This window comes from Chelon labrosus (assembly GCF_963514085.1).
Source record: "Chelon labrosus genome assembly, chromosome: 16".
Lineage (NCBI taxonomy): Eukaryota > Metazoa > Chordata > Actinopteri > Mugiliformes > Mugilidae > Chelon > Chelon labrosus.
The window spans coordinates 17,442,042-17,456,837 of NC_140349.1; the positions used below are offsets into that span (position 1 = coordinate 17,442,042).

General features: G+C 42.7%; 1 protein-coding gene across 1 annotated transcript in view; it reads left to right on the forward strand.

The window, feature by feature from the left end:
* Positions 1-14,796, forward strand: part of adgrb2 (adhesion G protein-coupled receptor B2) — a 145,604-nt gene that overhangs the window by 75,849 nt on the left and 54,959 nt on the right. The gene's annotated exons all lie outside the window — the stretch shown is intronic.

A 14,796-nucleotide genomic window follows, 5' to 3' on the forward strand; every position in this document is an offset into this window, starting at 1 on the left:
TTCGGCGTAGTGTTTGGAGGAGAAAAATAAAAGCTTTGCCGCTCCGTGACCTGTATGTGGGGACTATATTTAGTGTGCACAGATGCAGCTTAGTTTTTCTGTGCGTACAGTATCTTTTTTCCCTTTTAATTGTTCTAATGCATGCATGGGTAATGTACACTTACTTGGAGATTAGGGATCACACAGAGGCTCAAATCCGCAAAGCCTATTGTCATCCCCGTCACAACTGTCTGCGCCCATGGTTTCGAAGCGGCCGTGCTCTATATAGAACTCTGCGTGCAATTTCAGCCGTGACTCCCTCCCACTCTCTCAGGTGGCTAAGTTGGCCGCCAGTTTGTGGCGCTCACAGTTCATCTCCGCATTTATGTGTGAGTGTTTATTTATTTATTTTGCCCCTAACTGGCCCATATGTCGGTACCATCTGCCCACCCAAATCGTCGAGCTCACCATCCCTCCCTGCCCTCCCCCCTCCCCCACACAACGGCGCCTGTCCCCTCAACCGGCTCTCAACCTGTTTTCACTTGCCTCGCCGGCTCTGATAGATGTTATGTTTAGCTCTCATAAAAGTTTTACAGGCTTCAAAAGTGGGACCTAACGAAAGATAGAGAGGCTATTAAGAAAAATGCTCGTATTTTCCGATCGCGTATTGGCGGACAGGACACTGAAATGAAAGCGAAATACACACTTTTCTGTTATTTTCCACTTGGTACTTTCTCGAAATTCTCCTTTCTTGTCTGCCGTCTCTCCCCATCTCTCTCTCCGTGGAAATGATGATGGGTATTCAGCTCGTCCGTGCTCTGGTTCCTGACCTTGCCTCTGGCATCGCCGTGCTTTGACCCTCTCTCTGCCTTGGTGCAGGGTATCTGGCTGAACCCCCCACTGACACACTCGCACACACCCTGGCTGTACTGTGAAGCACATATCACATGTGTGGTGCATTATAGATCGCCGTGGCTCTGTTAGATTGTTGAAAGATTTGCTGGCGCCTATAAAATATACATTGGACTGCTCAAACATTTATTTATGCATCGCTCATACGTTCCCCATTCCATTTCTAATAAGCGTAGAAGCAACTTGCTGTCATACAAATGACAGAGCTGAAATAACTATGCATCACAGGCGGTCAACTGAGCAATCTCATTTAAAAGCATGCTCAAAAATAGACATAAATGTAATGCACAATTTAGATGGATGGATGACAGTAAACTCGAGCAAGGCTGAGGGTCATTTAATCCCATTTCTAATCCCCACTGGTGTTCATCTTGATCGGGGATCAGTGGTTAAAAAGCCCAAGCACTCTACCCTACCCTCTGCCGCCCATCACTGCCACAGAGTAATAAAGACCCGGGGTGGAGCCCCAAGTAGCTCTTGGTAATCTGACACGGTAGATTGAGGACCGCTCCGGGGCCCCAGACTGATCAGGTGCCACCAGCGGTGGCTTTGGCACCGGCGGCTCTCAACCTTAAATGAAGTTAAAAGTCAAAGGAATATTCTGCACGCTGCCAAACATCCAGCTGGGCTCAAATCTGGCCGAAAATGTAATCGCATTTATTTGACAAAAAGGCATGACGCTGTGTGACACCTTTAAGGCTTCTCAGGCACCATCTCCAAGTCTCCTCTTAAAAAAATCAAGAAACAAGAAAACAAATGAAGGAATTGATGCATAAATACAATATATTGTCTGCCGCTTTAATTGGATTGAGGATTGTATCATCTTAGCATTGCATTTCTTAATTATAAAAAATATATGAAACTATAAAAACTTCTATTGCCCACATTTTCATTTTCATTTATAAGTTAATAGCTCTGATATAAAAACCTTGTGTGCTGTAAACTTTGATTTGTATTGTCAAACCATGCATACATTTACACTGTTATTTACTCTGCAGTGTACTTGCGGTTGGATGATATTGTTCAGCTTGTATTAACTGAAGAAGCCCCTTGGGCGAGTTTTGAAATGTCTTCAAGGAAACGCAAAAAAGTCCGTTTGCCTTTGTTTTTAGACATACCATAACCTGGATGACTGAGGATGTCCACAGACATTTTAGAAATGGCAAAAGGGTTCAGTCCATATGAGCATAAAGGCTAAAAAAGCCAATAAAAAGAGCACTTTCCACTAATGGCTTGAACAATAGCTTGCCTCTTGCACACTTAAGCCATAGTCGCTTGATAAAAAGTAAAATTTCACTGCCCAACAGCTGACAGCAAGGTCAGCAACACCTGTGATACTTATATATAATACTTTATGTAATACTTAAATAAATCTGTCTTGTGTCTTGATTAGGCATAAATAATCAAGAAAGAACATAAATGCGACTATAAGGCAATCGTGAGTGTTTTCAAGTGTCTTTGTCGTAGTGTTCCACAAGATTAGTGGGTAAACTTCGCAGAAGATATGAAATTTTGCATTTTAGCATGGTTATACCCTGAGTAGTTAATGTAGTCACCTCAAAGCTATGAGGGCCTCTTGATCGTTTATGACCGTTTCTGTTTGCACGTGTGCGGGGAAGGTCTTGTCGTAGTTTGTGTGACCTAGCTCTAGCCCACTGCATTCTGGGAGAGGCTGCACCCCGCTGCGAGCATAACAGGATGAGTAGGCACGGAAAATCCATTGGACATATAGCAACAGTAGAATGAAATTGGTACTGTAGACAGCGTTATCCCCGGGGAGGTGGCAAATTAGTGGTTAACGCATGAAGGCTCAAAACAACCCTTCACCTGTTTTTTGTCTACACGAGGTAATAGCGTAACATTTTACAACATGTAGCGGATAATACGTTGCCAATCAGGAATGCGTTATACAAGAGATCTGCATTACTCTGCTTCGTTTCAGTGTTTGGTTCAAGGCGCTTTTGTTGGTTTTGATTCGAGCAGGGGCCTTTCTTTGACAGGCTTGAAAACTGCCAATATGAGGCTTAAAAGTATCACGCACTTAACACTTATTCTTTATATTTTGATATAGGAAGTAAGTCTCAGATATTTTCTCATGTGCATATTCCCTCTCCCCGTCTTGACTGCTAAACACTTGAGCAGAAACACACACACACACACTAACACACTTAACAGTGCAGCCACCAGGAGGAGGCGATGGGGGGGGGGGTTGATACGGCTTGCTCCACTTTTCCATCTGACAGAGCAGAAGGGATCAAGACTGTGTCAAACAGCGAGTCAGCGCGTAGGGAGGGAGTCAGCCGGTGGGGCTTATGTGGGCTCTGCCTCCGCCGGGCGTCACAGACGTGGACAGGCTCTCAGCTCATTTCCCCGGCTATCGCAGCAGTCCTTGGAGAGCGCGTTGTAGTGGCCGCTTTAGCTCTCAGCGCATAAGGCTCGTGGGCTCGTTGAGGACAGTCGGGTTACTTTTGATGCCTCTAAGTAGCTTTTTTTTTTTTTAATATGTTGGGATCACTGCTAACAAGCTACGTGCACATGCCTTAGCTATGGTTCCTTTCTGCTCCTGGACCTCGAGGACACAAGTGGGTGGCTTGTTTGTGCAGTTTTCTTGTAAAGTTCTACTGTTTCAGACGGGTTAAAAAGTTATGTAGAGCAGGTTTGGATTGTTTATTCCGAGGCTGCTATCGATTGCACTGTCATGTGACCAGTGTTGGCGGAATGGATCAGTTTATCACACCGTACAGACAGGGATAACCTTTAGGACTGATGTAGTTTCCACTGAACAGCGTCCTAGATGAAGATGGCTTTAGGCGTTTGTAGTGATTAGTTTGCGAGGTTTCTATTAGAATAAGTGGTTTAAAAAAAACAGGAAGGCTCACTGTTCGCTGACAGCTGAGATACGTTGCCTCGACGCTGCCGGACTTGTTGAGCTTAAGATCCACAAGGTAAGTAACATCTATACCACTTAAAAATTGAGGTCATTTAGTGGCTGGTATCTTCAGAGCTCCTGACAATTGTGCATTGCTTTTGTAGCGATTGTATATGTTGCCCTCTGTCAGGTGCACCATTTGCCTTATGTTTATCTTGTTGACTTGCGCTTTATCCTCTTTAGTCTTGACCTGCTGGAAGTCGGCTGAGAGGGCACTGTGTTAGTACTTGGCCTTATGTGCCCCCTTTGAACCCCTGGCAAGTCAATTAGAGCATGTCTGGTTTTAAGAGAAACCTTCTACATCCTCTATCCAATGCAACATCCGAAAACCCGGATGATTTTATTTTAATTGGTCGGATTGATGGCGGAGTTTCTGCAGGAGCCACTGTCTTCACAGCTGTGTGGCATGCCCTTCCTGCAGACTGGAAGAGCGTCATACCCATTTATGGCTGTAACCGAAACCGGTATCTCTGCGTTTGCTGTTCGCTCATTAGCTTGCACACCAGGAAGAAAGATAATCCCGGGAAAGAGGCTTATAAATTAGCTCGGGGCTGTGCCAGAGAGCCGATGGGGGCAGTGGAGGTCACTGACATTTCATCCTCCTCACACAAGGATCAAGAAGGAACCGGGAAGGAAAGTTACTATTGCGACGACCTCACATGACATGAGCCACAACAAAGACGGGAGGGAGAAAAAAAAAAACAAGGACAGTACATTTGTCCCTGTTCAAAGTTTCAGTTAAACGTCTGTGAAGTGGAATAAAGAAGCTGCAAACTTTTTTTTTTTTTAACATCTTATTGAAATATTTCTTAGTATTCAAATCTCTGGCCTTGTGACTTCATTTTTATCCCCTACACATTGATCCAGCCATAAAAGCGATGTAAGCATCAGAGCAGATGTCAAATTCATATGTTTTTTCTCTGAATTATTCCATAACTCGTGGGACTCACATCGATAAATATTGCATGTTCGACTTACCACAGTGGAGATAACATTTAGAGACATGTGCTGTATGGCCTTGCATGTAGACAAGCTTCACATAATCTTGCCGCATGTTTTTCTGGATACATCTTTACATCAGACAGTGTTCGGAGGGGCGGCTTAGTTGCTGCAGAGTTAATATCTGGGTCAAATATATTTATGCATGCAGACACGCGTAGCTACGCACACATGCACACGCACAGGAACGCAAACAGGGACCCTACATTGTGGCAGTTACTGTACTGTGAATGTGCGCCGGTCAGCCTTGCATAATAGGCGGTGTGAAGGGCCGGGTAAGTAGAGATGATTTGTGTCATGTGAAGATTTGCTTCAGTGCTCCCCAGCTGTATTTAGAGTAGATGCCCAACATGTACTGCCTCTGGTGAATATGCAATCTGGCTCCCTTGAGACATACCACAATGCAGTGTCTTCAAGAAAAAAAAAATCCCATCAGCCGGTTTCTTTCAGCGACTTCAATCCCGACTGAGACTAAACTCCAGGCGTTATACGCGTATGATTACGTAGTAGAGGTAGAAGTAACAAGGCAGATCATGAATGGCAGAATGTTTTTTTTTTTAAAGTTTGTAAAAAAATAGTTCGGTTCTCGTTCTTTAAATGTGAAAAACTACAATCAAATAATGGTGTTACAACTTAGAAGTTTGTAGTAGACTCAACTATAATAATAACGAAAGATTTATGTCTGGTCTTAAAGGTCCAATCTGTGGGATTTATGGATATCCTTATATTGTTTATGTGATGTTTAATAGTTTTTATATCAACATTACCTTAAAACTAGCCCTTCTTAGGGTATCTACATAGGGAACGGGTAGCGCACCAAAGAAAACCAAACACCGGCTCTAAGGAGGGCCTTTTCTGTTTGTCCTGGCCACCATAAGAAGATACGCTTCAAAAGGTCGAGCATAGCGAAGGGTATTCAATTTGTTGCGACCGCAGTTTCACCTACAGATGCCAAAAACCCTTACACACTGGTCCTGAAAAAAAACCCCCAAAAAACAGACATCTAAATAGTGGATTAAACTTTACAGCTGAATTCGGCCCTGAGGAAATTCTTTGGGAACAAAGGATGACATTTGGAGATTCCTTGACCAATTAAAACCCATTTGACACGGTTACAGACAGCTGGATGTCCAAGCCCTTGTGTTCTCGGGCAGATAATTACAAAATGATTAGAAAGAATGCAGTTCATGACATTTCAGCACTTCAACATACATTGCATATAAAATAAAATCGACGCAATGCATAGAGATAAAGGCGCGACAAAGGTATGACAGACAATATAGCAAACCTATGGACCTGCATAGCAATCTCCATTGAAAAAGGGCACACAGCATAATGCAGATAGCTAGTATTGAATGAAGTAGTATTTTCCCGAGATACTAGAACAGTTCTGATGGTATTTTCAATCAGGCAGCAGTGCAAAGTGAGAGCTGCAGTCACCTGGCTCCACTTGTCAATAAGAATAAAAAGCTGTAAGATGTCCAGCCCTAATGGCTGCCACATGTCAGCACAATGCACAATGTAAAGTACCAGGCAAGTTAATTGGAATAAAAACTGTGTAATTTCACCACTGGTGCCTCATTGCATGTATCGTATATTACAGCGTGATGCTTTAGTATCTGTTGGTTCAATATTTGTGTTTATTGCCTCATTTATACAGTATGGCATAGCCAGACTCAATTCTCTGCAGAGTATGAGTCAGGTAACACACCATTTGGATTTCAATATGGGGATGTGTTTCACTCGATATAAAGAAGGAAAAATATACCTCTGCAAAAATCTGGGTAGTCATATAACCAATCCGAGCCCTTTTGTTGTGAAGTATTTCAGCTCAATGGCTCTCAGATGGTGCATATGGCTTTGTCAATGTAACTCTCCTATCCACCACTGCATGAAGCCTGTCCAAATGATTTGATTGACCCGGCTGGGGAATAATCAGCTCCCAATGGAGTGACTCCAGACCAACTTTCCCCAAACTGTTGTGGGCGGAGAGAGTTCAGGTTGGTTTACAGGCTATTAATGTGTATTGTTTTTTTTTAAAAGAATACCATATACTAGGACATTTAATTTTGAAGCCGCACTAAACAGCTTTCATAGATGATGATTAGGTGCTGACCGTTTCACTGTACCGTGTGGAGAGGGAGAAGTGTCAGTGACGCCGGTGTCCGGGGAAGTTAATACACTGGTATCTCTAACTCAATCAATTTACCTTCATAATCCTTAAAATCCTTTCGTGCTCCAACAGACGATCTCCTTCCTCCTGTTAATTCTGTCTATGACTCATTAGCTCTCTGTTTCTACTGTGTATCACCAACTCTCGCTGCATTATACAGTATCTGTGCCAATTTGCTCATTGACTTCACGCTATCATGCACTGAATTTTAAACTTGGCCCTGCTGTCTTCTAAAGACTTTATAGTAATTTGACATGAAAGCATTCTTTTTGTAATGAGGACAAAACTTTCTGAGATTTACATGCTACTGAAGTGTGAAATTCATTTCTCATCCCCCAGCGCCTTCTCTTTGTCTCTTGTCTCGCATTTTATTGCTGTTTGTCTTTGCCCTTCCGTCCCGTCTATATTTTCCTCCTGTGTAATATCTGAGCTGGCATGCGCGTCTGACCACTGATGGCACGGAGGCAAATATTTTTCTCATATTTGATAGCGCATTTTGCTAGAAGTGAGCCACGGGGAGCAGAGGAATGAGCATGTAATCTACTGAAGTCAAGTAAAAATGGCTGAAATATACTTTATTTCGCGGTGGCATCTCATTAATCAGCTTTGACAGCATTTGCCAGCAGCTAAAATTAGCTGATAGTGTTAATCCGTATTAAATCAATAACAACTTTGCAGAACAACATTTTCTCATGTAAAACCGATCTGACTTCTTAGCAGGGATGTTAGCGCAAACTGAATGGCACCGACTGCTTCAAATTAATGAATCATAGCTTTGCCTGATGAACAGCCTAGCCTGTGGTGCAGTGCCTGACATAAGATAGATATAATGTAAGTACAAACTAGGCATCAGGGCTTCGTATTTCAGACCACCATATTCTGACATCGGCTTGCTAAAATGTTTGACTGCCTCTTCAATGCAGAGTTCCTTTACTTTCAAGATGTCTCCTTTAGAGTTTCCTTTCATGCACCTCGCATTTTAAATTTGAAATGGGATTCAATCTCTTATGGTTAAGATAAGGGTTAGGAATGTTACTCATCTGAATTTCCACTGCCACTTCAGCTTCAACTTGGAGAGAGATAGCCTCACGTGATGTTCAAGCACTCTTTGACTTGAGGCAGAAGTCGTATTTCTGTCAAATGCTGCGCGCTGACCAGTCCCTGAGGCACCGAGGCAACGGCAAGCCTTAACATCTGCGCCACCGTGCTTCATATTTGGTGCGAGGTTCTGCGGCTGAAAACTCCAAACATGTCTGCTGTTACTGTGGTGATGTGTCTGGACCGCATTACCTGCAAATTCACTGCCAAACTTTTGATTTGCTTTAATGCTTTAAGGCTTTTTTCCTGGCAGGGCTCTCATTGAGGTCGAATTTATGTAATCTCTTTGTCTCATTGAAAACACACACACTCGACACCAACAAATGTCGTAGTTGCTTGCAGATCTTATGAAAGGATGTGGCTCTAAGAGACTCCTGGAGTTTCCCCCCAGCAGTCTTTTCAGGGACTGAATATTTTTCCTTTAGTGGGGAAAGATTTTAATTTAAAATAATTTGTAGAGCTTTTTAAATCATTTGACGGACTAAGGTATCAACAATGGGTTTAGTTTTTTTTCTGAAGCCCCTGGAGTCGCCACAAACATCAAATCAGAGGTTTAAATAACACACGACCCACCTGTCGCTCCTTAATGAGGTTGTAATCATTGGCTCCTAATCTGGGACATCTAATCCTAATTTTAAAGCTGTGATAAGTTTAGGACTGTACTTACTTTTTCCATGTGAACGTTTTTAATTGTTTAAATGCCATTTGTTTCAGTATACTGTTTTTTGCTTTGCATGACGGTCACTGGCACCACCACTTCACCACTTGCGCGTATGTGCGCGTGGCAGAGGCTTTATCAGTGACTTTACTTTCAGCTGAAATCCCTACATCAATCCCTTCAGTTTTGGGAATTCAAAGCATGTTTAACCTTTTTTTTTTTGTTGTTTTTGTTTTCGCTTCTTAACAGGATGTAGTTGACTTGGCCTCTCAGTCAAGAGCTGGTGTAGACATAAAAGGTCAATTTACACTGTTTTTGAGGAAGTGCTTTTCTATATCTCTTAGCAGTCCCCCCAGCAGGTCGACATTTTTTACTTTTCCATTAATATATTTCAGTAAGTCAAAAGGGTTGACCAATACTTTGTGTTATCCTGATCTGAACATGCACAATAAGGACATTACAGTAGTGTCCCTGAGACCCACTGATGCATGCATTGACACAGAATCCGGCAATCTGAATGACCGTGTCGGATGTGGGCGAGTTCATTTTTACTTTAGGGCGTAACTGCCATGAAACAATTAGAAAATTAGGTTTGATTTCAATGATTCACCTCTCAATCCCTTACTATCTGGCTTGCGACTACAGCAGCGCTCTTTTTGTTTTGTCTTTTGTCAAAAAAAAAAGATGAGTCGGGAAGCTGAAGACAAAGTCCAAATTTACTTTTACCATAATTGAACCAAGCAAGATGCCCTCTCCTTGCCTTAGTAATGTTTTTGTACAATCTTATACTAAGGTTGTACATCTCAAAAGTTCGTTCAGATTCTACTTCTTTCTGCCTGTCAGTGGGAAGACTGCATTTTTTCCCGCTGGACTATGGGACGCTGGTGCCATGCATTCACAGTTAGCGTGCAAACACTGTCCTGTGAGGAGCACCGGATGCTTGGGCCACGCGTTCAGACGGCTTGGCCAATTAGATGAAGCCCCAGCTAGCCGTCAGCTACCCTCACATTAATTGGTGTCAGTTTAGCGGTGATGTTAAGCTAGCACGGTGGCTGAGAAAGGAGAGGAGAGCCAGGAAAATGTGGGCACATTTCAATATTTGTTTATTCGCAGCCAGCCATATCATCATCATGTATTTTCCATATATTGTGCAGACGAGATGGACGGGCACAAAATGTGTTTCGTTCTCGGTCGGCTGCAGAATGAATGCTGCAGTCCCCTCAGCCCAACTCAATCATATGTTGACATTTTTGCCTTTAACGACAGCTACTGACCTACTTGGCATTATTTGCCTAACTGGCAAACATTGAATTACCAAACTGAATCAACACCGAACACCTGGCTGCGAACCTGCAAAACCTCACAGGTGAATTTCAAATCGCTTACAAGCTTAAATATGATGAACTCGGCAAATACTGTATACTAACAGACTGAGGAAAGACGCCTCTTAGCATGCTGATGATAGCATTTATCTCAAAACACCTCGGTGCCGGAGACTTTTGCTTGCCTGCAGTCACTCTGTCTTGTTGAGTATATATGTAAGTTGTTGACTCAGGCTGATCAGAGTAAACTGTGCAATCCCCATATGCACTGAGGGATAAGTACCTGTTGAAATGAAGCAGGTCATTAAATTAAACTTTTTCTTTGCGAACAAACAACAGATGTGTTGATTATTCTAAACTAGATGATGTATATACAGTATGCATTCCTGTTTGTTTTATCTTTTATATAGTGCCAGGTGGATGTCTTTGCAGTATACATGTGGGATTCATAGCCTGTAAACCGACTATACTGACATGTACATCTGTTTGTACATCTGGTACCTGTTTTCCACGATAAGAAGAGCTGACAGCGGCGCGTGATTCACTCAAAAGTAAAACAAAAGCTGTTTCCTTTTAATCCTCCCTAGCCGCCAAGGCCCCGCTGATAATCTGTTACTATATGAGCCCGCAAGGGACTCACGGCGGCAACGCAGCGTATCCGTAGCTATTGTGGGATCCCGCAATGACAAAGATCAGCCAACATTGACAGAAAAACTAAACGAAAAGCTGGCTCTTTGCTTAAATGCCTCAAAACGAGCCATCAGATTCAGCCGAAGCAGAAGAGGGTCAGCGGTCAATTGACTGAAAATTCAGCTGACAAAACAAATAGGTCACAGATAGTGTGTGTTTTTGCGCGTGGACGGGTTCTCATTACGCCAGACTTGTCTTTGTGGGTAGGCTGGCGCAGAGTACTGTATATGTTTGTGCCTCTTTGTTGCGTGTAGTCAGATCATTTGTGTAAGTAAATGAAAAGCACACATGCGTTCGCTAGTATGTACATATGCCGGTCTGTCAGTTAAACAACAAGCGACATGTACTGCTTGCATATTTTTTTTTTATTTCATGGATACCTATAGCTTTGAAACCTGTGTTTTGTTTCACCTGATGAACATATCATCTTTTAATAAGAACGCAAAAACTTGAAAATACTCACAAATTGTACACACTTTGGAGGATTTCCTCATAAAACATGACAAGTGCACGTCTTTTTTTTTTTTTCATACATCTCTCTCTTTCTGCGACACAGTCACACACACAACCCCGCTCCATGCTGCTACCTGTCAAACTGTCTCCGAGCCTCACCGCTGTGACTCGTTCTCCGATCCTCAGCCTTTGAAGTGTCACCGTGCAGATGAGGATCATCAGGGAATCGCACTCACGTCTCATTAGTGACATTATGAATTGATGTGTGTGTGTGCGTGTGTGCGTGTGTGCACCATATATTTCTGAGCACGCGCGCGTGTGTGTGTGTGTGTGCACTCCTGCGCCATCAGGTGTACATTTGAGAATTAACCTGACGCGTTCCTGTCATTCGGAGTCGCTCTCATCAGGCGAGATTGGCCTGTCAGGGTGGGATTATTTATTTAGTTTGCGAGGCTGACGTGTTGTAGTTAACGTGTTCTTGCTGGCAAGTGTCAGGTTTTTAGTCAACATTCAGAAGCAGCTCAGGTAATTCGATTTATCTGTTGTCAGGTGTGTTTTTTTATTGACAGAGATATGCTAGTAATCCAAAATCTGATGGATTTTAATTTACTTTCAAATTAAAAGCATAACAATTTAGCTTTTAATTTACTTTTTATACATTTTATATTGCATCTATAAAGGCAGCACTTGATATTTGCAAACAGTGTGTAACACAGAGCAACAGATATCTTTATCAAAAAGTTAAGGAACATTTATATATAAGCTAGGCAAAGGCAGTCTTGCACTTTTAAATGTTGAGTGCACGGTATCTGTCAGAAAAATAACATAATGTGGGAATTTTTTAACTTGTTAGATCAAACCAAAACTCATATTGTTACTGTGTCTCAGCTGGGAAAACAAGCAATCCTACAATAAGGCAGCTTAAGTTGAGTTTTCCATACTTTTCTTATAAATAAATAAAATAGGTAATACATACTGCAGAAGAGCGGTATCTTAAAACCCCCTCCTTTAAAAGTGTCTTCTCGTTATTTCTCCGAAGGCTGGGTAAAATCCAAAATGCTCCTAAGGATGCCGTAAATACAACAAGAACCAAGAGCCGGCTTATTATTTTTCATAAAGTGAAACTGTCACCAAATCCTCCCCTCGAGATTTAAGTGGTGCTCAGATGTACAGTTTTGCCAGTCTAAGTCCGCTTTTTTTAGCGCATTGAGCAATTTGAAGATTGAAAGCCTTATGCAAATCCTAATACAGTGAAGCCTTTACACAGGCAACACTTTATTAAATTTTCTCTCCGTTCGCTGCAGAGGGTGCTCATTGCTGTGAGCGCGGGATGAGGTAATTAAGTTCTCCACTAAAGCATTAGTAATGAAAGAACACCGTAGCATCCGCAGTGTGATTGCGTTTCATCTTTTCCGCTAATGTTTGTAGAAGAAAGGCGAAAGTGAACAAGCGCAGTCTGCGTTTTGTTTATTAAAAGCATTAGCCAAATTATTATTTTTTGGTTCCCACTTTTAATCTTTGTGACTGTCAATTCGCGACATAAATGAGTTTCTTTATTGGTGCCCACCAATTATGAAGACGCAGAGCATGCTGTTTTTTTTTTCTCTCACGCAGTCACTAGGTGCATTTTTATGACCTAAAATCAAAGATCTTGCTTGTTAGGGAGCATTTGTTGTAAGAGCCGTGAGGTGACCTTCTACCCACCTGCTGAAATTGCAGTCGTAATGCAGCATCAGTGATATGAGAGTCATGCAGGAGTCGGGACACCACTGCTTCAAGTCTCTTGTGGTCATTTGTGCCTCTGTGTAATGTCTTGCCCTACAAAAACCGCTTAGACGATATTTGTCGGATCAGCTCTTAATCCTTTCTTTACACCAATCAGCCACAACATTAAAACCACCTTCCTAATATTGGGTACAGCTCACTTCACACTTCTGACTTCTGAAGGTATTCTGTGGCGTCTGGCAGCAGAATGTTGTTAGTTGGGGCCTTTGGGTCCTATGGGTTGAGGGGAGGGACCTCTGCGGATCAGTGCATCCCACAGATACTTGATCAGGTTGGGATCCAGCGAATTTGGAGGCCAGGTCAACACCTTGTGCTGTTTTACCTGTTTTTCGAGTTGTTCCTAAACCGTTTTTGTGTTTGTCTGTGTCAGGCTGCATCCTGCTGGGGATGGCTGCTGTCATCAAGGAGTGTCATTGTTATGGGGTGGGGGTGCCTGGTCTGGTCTAGGTGGGTGGTACATGTCTAAGTAACATCTGCACGAATGCCAGGTCCAGAGGTTTCCCAGCAGAACATTGTATTGTCACAAGATGGTCAATGTTATCCTGTTTTAATGTTGTGGGTGATCAGTCTACGTCTACATTTTTTTTTTTCTGTCTTTCTACCTGGTTGGCCTCAAATCGAGTCTAAGTTCTGATCAAGGTTTCTTCCTGTTGAAAGGGATTTTTCTTGCCACTGTTGCCTTTGTGCTTGCCCTGTTTCAGGGGTTTCAGTCTCTGTTCTTCTGCCAAGCATTTAGAGACTACTGTTGATAGTTCTTACTGTTATACAAGTCAAATTGAATTGAATCCAAAGTGTCAAATCTGTCTGTCGGGGTGTTTTTTTATTGTCATACTAATCTGACTTGTCAGGACGTGGCCCGATCAGACCGGACTAACGTGCAAAGGAGCCACAGATCTGTTTCAAATGCTGGAAAGAGCGGACAGAGAAAGAAGAAAGAAATAGAAAAAAAGCACAGAAGCACTGTGCGAGGCCAAGGGTCAGCAGTCAATTAAATATTTCCTGCAGCCTCTTTTGCCACCAGTCATGAAGTTGGCCTCCTTGACCCCATCAGAACGTCTCTGTAGCCGCTCATATGTCTCCCATTATGCTTCCACCTGTCTCTTGTGACTGGAATAAAAGTGTGTCTAGGGTTAAACATGAGGTTAATGTGGAGTGCGAACTGCCGGGGTAATTAGTTCAGTTAGAATCTTATTGATCGACCCTCTACTCTCAGCCCTCTATAGGGAGCATTTAGAGGGGAGTGAAATGGAGGGAGGGGGCAAATAAAGGGAAGAGCGGAGAGATGTAGTGCAATAAAGTGTACAAGGTTCTATTGTATGAGATTCTGGCACTCGCTTCCCTCAGTAACTTGTTGAACGTCAAAGCAATTGACCATTTAGTGCCGAATAACCTCCATCCACCATTTAAACCACTCTGGGCTTTTTTCTTTTTTTTGTTACCGTTAGCTGATGCAGCCCTTTTCATTTTTCCTCAAGGCCTCAGGACTATTAGGGTATTCTTGTGAGTAAAAGAAGATCGGGTCAGACAGAAAGAAAGGGATGGACAAAGATGTGAAAGAAAGAAAGTGTTTAAGGTGCTAAACACGGAGACGAACAAGCGGGGTCACATTGGCTTTCTAATGCCAGCGGAGTGAAAGAGGCTGTCAGTGCGTGTGAGTGCTCATCCCTGAATGTTAAACCCATAGATTGAACGGGTGAACTTGGTGGACTTCATCGTGAGGAATCCTGTGAAACTTTCTGTCCCCCTTTTCACTACCCCTTTAAAAAGTAGATACACGTAGTCATGTGATTATTTTGTC